Source organism: Octopus bimaculoides, chromosome 8, assembly GCF_046866305.1.
Source record: "Octopus bimaculoides isolate indiv1 chromosome 8, ASM4686630v1, whole genome shotgun sequence".
Taxonomy (NCBI): Eukaryota; Metazoa; Mollusca; class Cephalopoda; order Octopoda; family Octopodidae; genus Octopus; species Octopus bimaculoides.
In genome coordinates, this window is record NC_142935.1 from 42,839,982 (window position 1) to 42,854,981 (window position 15,000).

At 35.3% G+C, this 15,000-nt stretch overlaps 1 protein-coding gene across 1 annotated transcript in view; it reads left to right on the top strand.

Moving 5' to 3' along the window:
• LOC106869221 (PR domain zinc finger protein 1) overlaps positions 1-15,000 on the top strand; it is a 135,777-nt gene that overhangs the window by 1,025 nt on the left and 119,752 nt on the right. The gene's annotated exons all lie outside the window — the stretch shown is intronic.

The window sequence follows — 15,000 nt, forward strand, 5'->3', positions numbered from 1 at the left end:
TGTCTTCTGCTATAGCCTCGGGCCGACCAAAGCCTTGTGAGTAGATTTGGTAGATGGAAACTGAAAGAAGCCCGTCGTATATATGTATATGTATGTGTTTGTGTGTCTGTGTTTGTCCCCCCAACATCGCTTGACAACCGATGCTGGTGTGTTTATATCCCTGTAACTTAGCGGTTCGGCAAAATAGACCAATAGAATAAGTACTAGGCTTCCAAAGAATAAGTCCTCGGGTCGATTTGCTCGACTAAAGGTGGTGCTCCAGCATGGCCACAGTCAACAGACTGAAACAAGTAAAATAGTAAATAGTATATATATATATATATATATATATATATATATATTCACATATGTGTATATATATATATATATATATATATTTGTATATGTATATGTGTGTGAGTGTGTGTGTGTGTGTGCGCGCCTGTGTCTATGTTTTCCACCACCGCTTAACAAGTGCTGTCGGTATGTTTACGTCTCTGTAACGTAGCGCTTCGGCAAAAGAAACGATGGGATAAGTACCAGGTTTTAAGAAAAGGAAGTACTTGGGACGATTCATCCGAGTAAAGAATTTCTTCAAGCATGGCCGTCGTCTAATGACTGAAACAATTAAACGATGGAGGATAAACGACGCATATAATTTATGCATATATGTGTCTCTTTTGAAAAAGTTGACAGTGTGATCGGAAGTGAATTTAGCTGCTATTTCTAACAGCTCAAGCAACCTCATCGTGACTCTGTTGTTGTCTAGTCCAGATCGTTGCTCTTCATACACTTGTTTACGCTTCTCCCATCTCACCTCCAGTTTAGCAGGTCTATGATCCAAGGCATTCCAGCCGTGGCCATTCCGCCTTTTTGTATGCAGTCCAGCCTTTTCTGTATGTATGAAAGATAATATTGTCTCTGCTCTTCGTCGCATGCATTCCGTCGAATGCATGTCTCCATTCCGTCTTTTTGTATGTATGAAAGATAACATTGTCTCTGCTTTTCGTTGCTCCGAGGTCGATAAAATAAAAAAAAAAAAAGCCTGTTAAATACTGACTGGATGTTATGGAATTATACTTTCCCTTCAATTGCTATCCTAAATCAAATACTAGACAGATCAGCAGAAGCGTTAGAGTGTCGAACAAAATGTTTAGCGTTATTTGATGTTCTTTTTTTACGTTGTGAGTTCAAATTCCGCCGAGGTCGACTTTGCCTTTCATCCTTTCAGGGTCGATAAATTATGTACCTATGAAACACTAGGGTCGACGTGATCAACCAGTCCTTTCCCCCAAAATGTGAGGCCTTGTGCCTCCAGTAGAAAGGATTACATGGCTGTGTGGTAAGAAGCTTGCTTACCAACCACATAGTTCCGGGTACAGTCCCACTGCGTGACACCTTGGGCAAGTGTCTTCTGCTATAGCCTCGGGCCAACCAAAGCCTTGTGAGTGAATTTGGTAGACGGAAACTGAAAGAAGCCCATCATATGTATATATATATGTGTGTGTGTTTGCCTCCTCCCCATAACTTGATAACTTATGTTGTTGTATTTACGTCCCGATAGAATAAGTACTAGGCTTACAAAGAATAAGTCTTAGGGGTCGATTTATTCGACTAAAGGCGGTGCTCCAGCATGGCTACAGTCAAATGACTGAAACAAATAAAATTGTAAAAGAGAAAGTAAAAGATTATTATTATTATTATTATTATTATTATTATTATTATTATTATTATTATTATCATTATTATTATTATTATTATTATTATTATTATTATTATTATTATTATTAATTCCGCCGCGGTCGACTTTGCCTTCCATCCTTTTGGGGTCGATAAATTAAGTACCAGTGAATCAGTGGGGTCGATGTAATTGACTAGTCCCCTCCCCCAAATTTTCAGGCCTTGTGCCTGTAGTAGAAAGGATTCTTCTTCTTCTTCTTCTTCTTCTTCTTCTTCTTCTTCTTCTTCTTCTTCTTCTTCTTCTTCTTCTTCTTCTTATTATTATTATTATTATTATTATTATTATTATTATTATTATTATTATTCAGTAGTTTTATTTTTATAACGTGCTTTCACTTCACTACCGAGCGCAGCTCTGTGCGCCTTGGGTATGTGCTGTGGTTTGCTGTGGTGCTCTTATGTTTACTGTATTGAAAGTGTTTTGCGTAGAATGTGTGCAGTACCCAGTAGTGCAATTTTCTGTATGTTATATATATTTGTAAGTCCTGGTGTTTTTGTTATGTATTTGTCTGAATATTTTTTTATTATACCTAAGGCACCTACTATGATAGGAATTGTTTCTGTTTTTAGATTCCACATTCGAGTTATCTCTATTTCCAGGTCTTTGTATTTTGAAAGTTTTTCCATTTCTTTTAGAGAAACGTTGTCATCTGCTGGTATTGAAACATCAATTAGAAGGCATTTTTTTCCTTCATGATCTTTGACAACTATATCTGGTCTATTTGCCTTAATTTCTCTATCTGTGTGTATTGGCATATCCCAGAATATGGTTGCTTTCTCGTTTTCTGTGACCTTTTCTGGCGTGTGTTTATACCATCTTTTTTCTGTTGCTATTCCATAATGTTGGCATAGCTTCCAGTGTATATAGGTCCCAGCTCTGTCGTGTCTGTGAATATATTCCTTCTTAGCCAGGACTGGGCAGCCAGAGATAATATGATTTATTGTTTCTTGTCGATCTCCACATATTCTACAGTTACTTGTTATATTTCTTTTCATTGTGTTTTTGGTAATTTCTGGTGGGGAGGCTTTGGTCTTGTGCAGCAATTAAAAATCCTTCAGTCTCTGCTTTGAGTCCTGAGCTTCTCAGCCATTGCTGGGATTTTTATTATTATTATTATTATTATTATTATCATTATTATTATTATTATTATTATTATTAAGGTGGTGAGCTTACAGAACCGTTAGCACACCTGAAAAAATTCTTAGCAGCATCTCGTTCGTCTTTATGTTCAGAGGTTAAATTCCGCCGAGGTTGACTTTGCCTTTCAACCTTTCAAGGTCAATAAAATAAGTACCAGCTGCGCAATTGGGGGTCAATGAAACCGACTGACGCTCCCTCCCTCGAACCTACGTGCCTTGAGCCACAATTTGAAACCATTATTATTATAATTATTATTTCTATCTGGCCGTGATCAATTTTATTATTTTTATTGAAGCATTAAAATAAGTACCTGTCATGTAATCGTGTTAGTTTACTCAACTTCCTGTTCCGGTCCCTAATATATGTGGCCCTGTACAAATGAAAGAAATCAGACTGCTCTTGTAGAAAATAGAAATCTACTACTACTACTACTACTACTACTACTACTACTACTTTTACTACTACTACTCCCAGTCCTTTGAAGTTCACTTATGGGTGACCCTGATTACGTGTGGGCCTGTGTTTCAGAAGTTTGTTTTGTACCTAACTGTTTTGAGTTCAAATGTCACCGAGGCTGACTGATGAACGTTAGTCTTTAAATGAATACCAGTAATACAGCAGGATCCAGTTAGAATTAGCTTTATAACTTATTGTAATTGTTACAGCTGTTGTTCAGCCTATGATTAAATACGTTGCAATTGTGAGAAATAATACAATGTAATGTCCTTCCCTGCTTAATTTTTATGACGGTAGAGTCTGACTAGACAGAGATTTGGCTGCCATTTCCAGCAAGTTGACAGACCATAGAAGCTCATTCGTCGGCATAAATTAACTTTTTTATAGTTGTAATGGATATTCCAGTTTATTATCTGGTTTTGATTTCCCGTGGAACAGCTTGGAAAAGTTGAACATCATAACGCCCCATGTGTAATTCTAAAACATGATAACGCCTATGTGTAATTCTAAACCCTATAATTCTTTCTATTGTAGGCACAAGGCCTGAAATTGGTAGGTTGGGGGCTAGTCGACTAACGTGTTCGATAGGAACTTATTTTATCGACCCTCAAAGAAATGAAAGGAAAAGTAGACCTCGGCAGAACTTGAACTCAGAACGTAAAACCGGAAGAAATGCCACTGAGCATTTTGTCGGGCATGCTAACGACTCTGCCAGTTCGCCGCCTAACTAAGCCCTACAACACCAGGTTAAATGTTTTGCCTGACCTGATTTTGTCGTTCAATACTTCGGTAAACATTATACCGAGAGAATGAACGAATTAATGTTAATTAATGTTGTTGTTAACTCTGGGAGTTATCCTCACAAAGCAGACCTATGAACAAAGTTGACCCTATGAACAAAGGAGTTTCAATCATAATCAATGTAACATATTTGGTTAGCAGAATCATTTGACCGCTGATGGACAAAACACCTTGAGGTAATTAGATCTTTCAATTTGCGAGCTCAAGTACCAGTGAAATACTGTGGCATATCCGAGACTTCTTCAAGCAAAAGATTCCAAGTGAATCTTTTTAATGTTGCTTGCTCTGTGAACACACATGAGGATTTAAAGCTCCAATAGTTATAACATCCGTGTAAAAAGCCGTGGTCCCTGCTTTAAAAAAAAACAATCTTTGAACAACATCACAATGCGGTGCGTCCTTGATTGTTGCCGTCGCATATTTGACAAATGTAGCAGGAAAAGAACTACATCATCCAAAGTACCCCTTATTTTAAGACGATATGTTATGATTAGAAAGAGATTTAGCTGTTATTTCTAGCTGGTTAAACAACCACATACATGCTTCCTCATTCGCTCGTATTTATGTGCTTTCATTTTGTCGATGTTGTCTTACTCGCATTTTCGCAATTGTTCATCTCATTTTGCTATCATTATTTGTTTTCTTATCATTGCCATGCTCTATGCTTAATGTCCTATGTTTAAATGAGTCATTTATTTAAAAAATTATTAGCTTTTGTCGTTATAACTGTTTAAAATCTTTTTTTCTTTTCTGACATAACGTAGCTAGAGTCGCACCATTCAATATGTCCTGTTTTCTTTTTTTTAGATGTTAGTGTGATTTAAAAAAAATTTAGCTCTTACTTCAAAGCAAGTTGAGAAACAAAATATAACTGTTCCCTGTATTGTTTGTAAAATGTCACAAATACGGTTTATAGTAACAACAAAAAATACAGTAACAATGATAATAATGTCTAACGCTAGAAGTGGTGCCCCCATCATGGACGTAGTCCAATGATTGGAACTATGCGAGGGTGTAAGAACGAAGAAGTCAAAAAACGTAATGCAATACGAATGGAAAAAAAATTTAATGTTTTAAATAATAAACAGTAATAATAAAAGTGTGTTCCATTGGTGTAATTGCTAGATATTTTTAGGGTTATGTTTGATTATGTCGACCTCTTTATGACCCTTTAATAATGAAAATCAAAATCGATTTTAACGTGGTGATTGTTTCCTTCGCCCATTTCTAGCAACATTAGTAATATAAATTAAATATTCACACATCAAATTAAAATCCAAATTTGGTTGCTAAGTTCTTTGATGCTCAGCTCACTTTCTAAATTAGTCCATTTCACAAAGAACTTTGTTCTTGGTCCCACAATGATTTAGACAAAATCTTATAAGAAATTATCTATCTACTTTATCTATCTGTGATTTATGATAGATAAAATTTCAGCTCAGTTTACAGCATAAAGGAGTCAAACATGAGAGGAGATACGGCCATGCAGTATTTAGAATGACCATTGAATGATTTGATCATATTGATATAGCTCATTCATGAGCAATCTGCTGATCGAGGGGCTTTCTGAAAAAATTACCAGGTGATGAGCCATGTCTCACAAAAAATTACCAGGTGATGAGCCATGTCTCATGCAGTCCACTTCTTGAAAAAGGCTGCCCAGAAGTGGGATTTTGGGTTTTCTTCAATAATTTTTCAAAGACATTTGTGACACTAGTCAAATAAAAATGGTCTAAACAGTAAATAAAACTAGATACTGAGCACGTCTCACCAAAACACCGTACTTCATTAAGTTAAATCAAAAATACTCATGTAAAGATCGTACTCGCTGAGACGTAACGTATTGCATTAAGGGCGAGCTGTTGAGGTAACCTCTACGTCATCGTTTGACCTGCTAAATAAAACAATGAAATCTTCAATCCACACCACAACACCTTTAATAATATAGAATACAGTATAGCATAGTCTTAAAATACAGTATAGTCAATGTTGGAACACCTTTGATAAATCAGTGTACTTTATCTAGAAAGATGGGGGACTAAACAGCAACAATTTCAGTGCTGAAAAAGTTTGGCGACCGTATACAGTTATCTTTCATTGACTACATAATTACATACTTAACTGATTGTTCATCAATGCTTGACTAGATTTTTAAAAAGAGGGAGTGAATGGTCTCAAGTAAAAAGCACCTCTTTCAATGAATTACAATTGCTTCCAATTTAGGCGCAAGTCTATCAGTCTTGTGGAGATGGGGCTAGTTGGTACCTCAGTGGTTAGACAAAGTAGATCTCAACAGAATTTGAACTCAAATTATAAAATGCTGAAGAAATCCTACAATGCATTTATCTGGCGCTCTAACGGTTTCCTCAATCCACTGACCACTATGATAATAATTGTCCACAAAAATTTGACCCAAGAGCAATGGTGGGGTTACGTTAATCATTTACATAGACTCCAAATTAAATTTTACCAACTTGAGTTTTATTAAATAATAACAATCTCATAAATAGATTCCATAATACCTCGAAATTTGTGGGCCTCTTAGAAAGTGTTTTACAAGATTTTTTATGAAAGCATATATGATCAGATGAAGATTTGGTTGCTATTTCTACGAATGAAGGAGCTTCGTAAGTGTTCCGTCAGTGAATCATTGCTCCCTTAGTAATAATAATTACGCACATAAGCCATAAATTTAAGGGAAGTAGTTAGTCGGTTAAATCGACAAAGTACTTGATTGATACTTCATTTTATCAACTTCAGGTGGAGGAAAGGTAAAGGTGTTATAAACTAATAAACGTACGGATTTGTGTGTTTGTGTGTGTGCGTGCGTGAATGTGTGTGCGTGTGCTCGTGAATGTATGTGTGCGCATGCAGGCGTATTGATTCATATATATATATATATATGTATATATATATATATATATATATATATATATATATATATATACATATATATATACATACATACATACATACATGCACCAGCATGACCGCAGCCACTTGGCTGAAACACATAAATAAATAAATAAATACATACATACATACATGTGTGTATATACATATATGAATATATATATATATATGTGAATGTATATATATATATATGTATATACACATTCACATATATGAACATATACACACACACACACATACACACACACACATATATATATATATGCGCATAAATACATATATGTATGTATATATGTGTATGTATGTATATATATATATATATATATATATATATATATATGTGTGTGTGTGTGTGTGTGTGTGTGTGTGTGTGTGTGTGTGTGTGTATATATATATTATACACACACACACATATACATACATACTTGCATACATATGTGTAGTGTAATATTATGTATGTGTACACATGAACATGATTGCTAATACAATATTGTTGTATTTAAACATTTTCGAGAATAACAGCTGACCATTTACTAATGGTGTATCTATACAGAAAATAGATTTTAATTTATTACTGAGATCAACTTGACAGAGACTTCAGGGCTCATTCCATCTATCTATCTATCTATCTATCTATCTATCTATCTATCTATCTATCTATCTATCTATCTATCTATCTATCTGTATGCTTGTGTATACATGTATATATATATATATACAAATGTGTGTGTGTATTACATACATATACATATATATATATACTTGTACATAAATGCACGTGCTTACTTATACACACATACACACACACATACATGTACGTGTGTGTATACACACATACATACTTGTAAATATATATTTATTTAGGAGCGTGTATGTGAATGATGTAAAATAATGCACAAGAGTATACTTTCGTATACAAATTACTTTATTCATATATATATATATATATATATACTTTATTTAAAAGCAGCAGAGATATAACAAAAGCTGTTACTCAGAGTTTCACGTTTGTTAACAAAACTGTCCTACGAACGGGACCATGAAACTCTGAGTAACAACCTTTGTTATATATATATATATATATATATATATATATATATAAGAACAAATAAATGTGTTTCGGTATATGCATGAATATGAAATCCTTAAAAGTGTTTTTGATACAAATAAAATATCATATCACTTCTTTAAATTGTTTCTTTACAAATAATAATAATATTCTTTGTTTGATGATGATGATGATGGTGATGATGATGATGATGATGATGATGATGATGAAGAAGAAGAAGAAGAAGAAGAAGAAGAAGAAGAAGAAGAAGAAGAAGAAGAAGAAGAAGAAGAAGAAGAAGAAGAAGAAGAAGAAGAAGAAGAAGAAGAAGAAGAAAATGAAGAAGAATGAAGATCACTGAGATTCACCGTCCTTTCACAGATGAACTAACAATCACCAACGTTTTATGGACAGAATTACACACCTGTAGCTCAACGGGTATGTCGTTAATGTAAAAATGACTGCAGCGCAGTAGGAAAATTAGGAAACAGGAAAACACATGTTGCTAAAAGCAATACAAACAAAATTATTAGAATGGAAAGAAATAGGTATATACTGAAGGCGTGGGTCGTTGTTGTCTATTCCAAGCCTCTCAAAAATGCTAACGGGTGGCTTTGTATGTACGAGGCAACGTCACGGCAATACGCGCAACAGAGAGTAGATAGGGATATAGACGCTCTACACCTTGCTAATTGAATGGTTTTTAACCTGTGTACGGACAAAACTCCAAATGTTTTTCATATTCTCTTGTTGGTTTTTTTCCTTCTTAATTATATTATTTTAATTATTGTGTGTTGTTTCTCTCTCTACCTTTTATTAATTTCTGTGTCATTATTTGTTCTATTAATTTTTAAGATTGTCCGCACTTTAATAGAATAATCTCTTTTACTCTGTCTCTCGCTTTTGTATAACTTTTTTTCTTTTAAAAAAATTTTTTTCTCTCTTTTTGTCTTACCTCACACGTCTTTGTAAGTACCCTGCTGAACATTTATCGTATGTTATTGCACCTCTTCGAGCCCTTGTAGCTTAGTATAGGAAAAAATTAATTGGCTTACTCTCTCCCGCAAATTTCAGACCTATTTTAGAAACTATTTCACAAATATCTTCTTCTACAATCCTGTACTGACCATTAACTCATGAGGAAATGAATTATAAAACTTCGGGAAGTCCGTTGCAAATGTGTGTGTGTGTGTGTGTGTGTGTGTGTGTGTGTGCGCGCGTGTGTATGCAGGTGTGTGTGTGCAGGTGTGTGCGTGTGCGCAGGTGTGTGTGCGTGTGTGTACACAGACACACACACACATACATACACATATACATACATACATGTAAAAATTAATATAAACAGCTGGGCGCAATATAATATCATAAAGGAAAAATTTTATCGTCACTAATTGTGACATGTATGTATGTATGTATGTATGTATGCGTGTATGTATGTATGTATGTATGTATGTATGTATGTATGTATGCATGTATGTATGTATGTATGTATTATGTGTGTGTGTGTGTTTGTATGTATGTATGTATGTATGTATGTATGTATGTATCGTAATATTCACTTGTTGATAGGATCATCTAAGAAAAGGCATTCAATTCAGTGAGACAGTTATCATTTAATGAATACACGAGTTTTGCGTCAGCTACTTCAAGTTTCATGCTCGGAACGTTTTTCTATATCGTTTCTTTTTCTATTTTATAAGTGTTTCTTCGCGGAATAATCATGTTATTTCAGCCTGAATAGTTACCGAATCCTGCGCGACACGCTATACGAGGCTGCCCGGTTGTTGCTCAATGCGAGCATGAAACTATATGTAGCTCACGTTGAACTTCTGAATTCATGAAATAAAATAAACGTATTTGCACACACACACACACACACACACACACACACACACACACACACACACACACACACACACACAAACACAAGCACACTCATCTATGTTCGTATGTATGTACATATATTTCTTTAACCAAATCAGTAGAATGGGTGTAAAGAAGATTTGACTGCTATTTCTAGTTTGTCAATTGTCCTCATAATGAGTTTTTGTTGGTTTATTTGGTACTAATATTATAGGGCACACTAACGGGATGAACGCCAGTGTCAATCTATCCTGAGATCAAACTCATTACAAAGAATTCCTTTTGCTCGACTGGTAATTACAGTTTGGAAGCGCAATGGCACAGTGGTTAGGGCAGCGGACTCGCGGTCATAGGATCGCGGTTTCGATTCCCAGATCGGGCGTTGTGAGTGTTTATTGAGCGAAAACACCTAAAGTTCCACGAGGCTCCGGCAGGGGATGGTGGCGAAACCTGGTGTATTCTTTCACCACAACTTTCTCTCACTCTTACTTCCTGTTCATGTTGTGTCTGTAATTCAAAGGGTCAGCCTTGTCACACTGTGTCACGCTGAATATCCCCGAGAACTACGCTAAGGGTACACGTGTGTGTGGAGTGCTCAGCCACTTGCACGTTAATTCCACGAGCAAGCTGTTCCGTTGATCGGATTAACTGGAACCCTCGACGTCGTAAGCGATGGAGTGCCAACAAATTACAGTTTAAATGTTGCAGTATTTTCGATGTTAGACTAATTTCCAAATGGTATGCAACTTACTCTAGCAAGCTTGCTAGAGACTCTGTCCTGTAGCCAAGTTCGCCCCTTGATAGCACCCATGAGTTTCGGCAGCATGATTTTCCACGCCCATAATTGTTGAAGCGCGTCGGTTCTTAGCTGTCAGGACACCACAGCCTTCAAAATTTCCATGTTTCACGACATTTAACAACAATACTCTTGTATCTATGCATCCTTTCCTTCCCTTTTGAGGTTCTTTTATTGTTCGCTTTCTTATTTCTGTGTTTCACTCTGTGTACTGTGCATTGACCTTTGACTATCGTTGCTCTTTTCTTACATCACTTAGCGCTGATTTTTGTCCGCTCTTCTGCTCTTTCTTTCGATGGGTTGTAGTGCGCGGTGCGACCTTCAGAATCGTTAGCACGCCGGGCAAACCGCTGAGCAGTATTTCGTCCGTCACTACGTTCTGAGTCCAATTTCCGCCGAGGTTGACTTTAACTTTCATCTTTCGATGTCGATAAATAAAATTAGCACTAGTTGAACACTGGGGGTCGATTAATTGACTCATCTTCTCCCCGCAAATTGCTGCCTTTGTGGAAAAATTTGAAACCATTATTATTATTATTATTATTATTAAGTATCAAATCTGACATCATTCAGTCACTTCAACTCATATAGCAAAAGTGAACCAACAGCCAAAGTAATAGTTTCTAACGGGACAATCGCAACACCAACTGGTACTCTTCGGATAATTTAATGAGAAAATACAAAATCATCTCGCAGCAATTTGAACTCAGATGGTAAAAAAGCCAGTTAAATACTTTGCTACTCTAGGCACAAGGCCCGAAATTTTAGGGAGGGGGCCAGTCAATCAGATCGACCCCAGTACACAACTGGTACTTAATTTATCGACCCCGAAAGGCAGAGTCGACCTCGACGGAACTCGGAACGTAAAGACAAACGAAATACCGCTAAGCATTTCGCCCGGTGTGCTAACGATTCTGCTATCTGGCCGCCTTAAGTTAGATAAATACTGGGATAATGTCATTCAATAATAATTGATCTGAAACTATATCGGAAAGGACACAAAGAAAAGTGAGTCGAACTATTTCTAGCGCCTGTATGGTACTTATTTAATCGATTCCACGGGAAATGAATCGTTAGGTCAATCCTTCCATATTTTTTTTTAAATAGTTCTAGTATGGGCATTTCGTTAGATATTAGGAGGGACAAGCGCAGTCATAAATCGGTGGCTGAATTTAACTGAAATATGAAGTTGATCTTCATGGGATAATAATATTTTTTCTAATAAAGGCACTAGGTCTGCAAGTTTAGAGTGGTGGGCAAGTCAATCACATAGCCCCTTGTACTTGACTAATAGTTTTATTTTATCGATCTCGAATGGATGAATGTCCACGTTGACCTCGGCAGAATTTTAACTCTGAACAAAAAGGCATCAAACCAAGTACTGAAAGGTACTTTCTTCGACATTTTTTAATCTATTCTGCTAATCGACTGCCTGATAATAAGGCCAGCAATTTTCAAGAGAATAAGCCGATTACATCAACTACTGTGCTCAACTGGTATTTGTTTTACCGTCCTCGAAAGGATAAGAGGCAAAGTGAGTCTCGGTTGTCTTTTGAACTCACACGGTATAGAACTTGAAAAAATTCCGCTATTAATTTACACGATGTGATAACGATTCTACCAGATCGTCGCCTTAATAATGGTTTCAAATTATGGCTCATCACCAGTAATTTAAGAGAAAAAGGGATAAATCGATTACATCCACCCAGTGATTGGTACTTTATTTTATCAACCCCGATGGGATGAAATGCAAAGTTCGCCTCCGTTGTATCTAAACTCAGAAAGCATAAAGAGAGCCAGAAGAAATTCCACATAAACATTTTGTCCGGCGTGCTAATGATTCTGAAAGTTTGGTGTCAAATAATGGCAATAGATTGGACACAAGCGCATCAATTTGGGAAGGTAGCTTAGTGGAGAAAATCGACTCCAATACCATTTTTACTATATTTATTGACTCAGGTACGATAAATGGTTAAAACTTAGAAATATATATTTTTTTAAACCTACTACTTATTGTTATTGTCACCCAACAGAATTTGTTGCTGCTGCTCATGTTTCTACGCTAGATGTTCGACGTTGAAATATCAGTTCAGTGGCGTTATATAGAATTGACCACTGATTTAATACGTCTGGAGAGATCTGACCTTGAAATCTGTACTTTGAGCAAGTGTGGTAGAGTAATTTGCATTCGAAACATAAACGTAACACACTACATCTGGACATATTGTGCGTCGCTCCAGCATTACAGCCAATTTACCTAATAAAAGGAATAATAAGACAAAGTTAAAAATGAAAACAACAAAGCCAAAGTAAATAACAATTATAACATTGTTAGCAAAAATAATATAAACAATGAAATTATTACAAGCAATAAAACAACAAGATAATAATGATTCTTTTAATTACAGAATATAGTATGTGTTTGAGCAACGATTAAAGTAATGACAACAATTACGATATAACTAACAATACTTTTATATGTACGTACATTACTACAGCTTGAATAAACACAATGTTTTGTCTTTGAAATATCGCATGCATCCCTGTTTTTGTTTGCTTTTTTCTCAATGACATTTATCTCTCCCATAATTTTGCGTGTGCGAGCGTTTGTGTGTGTGTGTGTGTGTGTGTGTGTGTGTGTGTGTGTGTGTGTGAGTGCCTGTTTGTTTCATTATTGTAATTAAACAGAAATAATAGAAATTCATTAGTTCATTATATTCCTCATGTGTGTGTAATATGTGTGTGTGTGTGAATATATATGTATATATATATATATATATATATATATATATATATATATATATATATATTTAGAGAGAGAGAGAGAGAGAGAGAGATTCATATTAGTATATTAATATATATGTATAAATCTATACACATACACACACACACAAACACACAAGCGCCCAGACATATATGTATATATATGTTTGTATGCATGTGTACTTGCATCTATGTCCCTATGTGTATTTCATATATATTATGCTCTTGTACGTGTTTGTGTCTGTGGTCATGTGTAATTGTTTAACCACGCTTTTTAATTATATCTATGAATATGCATGAAACACTTACATAATGAAGAAAAGAATACTCTCAGAAACAATTTACTAAAAGTCGAAGAGAATATACTAAGTTTTTCTTCACAAAATATTGTAGTAATGGCTTCAAATTTTGACACAAGGTCAGTAATTTCGGACAAGAGGATAAGTCCATTATATTGACTCCAGTGCTCCACTGGTACTTATTTTATCGATCTCGATACAATGAAAGGCAAAGTCGACATCGACATAATTTGAACTCGGAACGAAATGCAGTATAGGGTTTTGACCAGCGTGCTAACGATTCTGCAAGCTCACCGCCTTAGTACTAATAATAATAATAATAATAATAAGAAGAAGAAGAAGAAGAAGAATGATGATGATGACGATAATAATAATAATAATAATGTCGATAAGGGTTTCTAACATAGGTACAACCATACATTTAGAAGTAAAGTGTTTTTACTACGTTCGCATGAATGTACGCAATGTTGTCCGCGACGGGATGTAAAATATAAAAATAAAGAATCGTAATACTTTTCATCCGGTGCTCTACAAGTTATGCTATATACCATGAAAAGCCGCGTAATAATGATGATGTCAATCATAGGCAGAAGGTGGCACAATTTTGAAAGGTTCACAGTCATTGTAACTGTCTCCAGTATTTGACTAATACAGTGTTTTATCGCCGCCAGAGCAATGAATGGCAAAGCTGGTAATTTCAGGATTCGAACTCGAAATACTGAGGTATATAATTAAATACCACAAAGCATTTTGCCCACTTCTCAACCAATTTCGTCATTCCACTTTTTAAATACTTTTAATAATAAGGCTTAAACTTTTTAGGAAGATGTTAGTCGATTACATTGGCACCAGCAATTAACTGATACTTTATATAATCGACCCTGAATAAAGGGTGGCAACGTCAACCTCGACGTTATTTGAAATCAGAAGGTAAATCCGAAAGAAATGCTAATAAGTGTTTTGTCCGATTTGCTAACGATTCTGCCAGCTTGCCGCCTTCTTAATTATAATAATTGTAATTTCTTAAATAGGCAGATACAAAGTTATGGTTAATAATAATAATAATAATAATAATAATAATAATAATAATAATAATAATAATAATAATAATAATAATAATAATAATAATAATCCTTTCTACTATAGACACAAGGCCAGTCAATTAGATCGACCCTAGTGCACAACTGGTACTTAACTCATG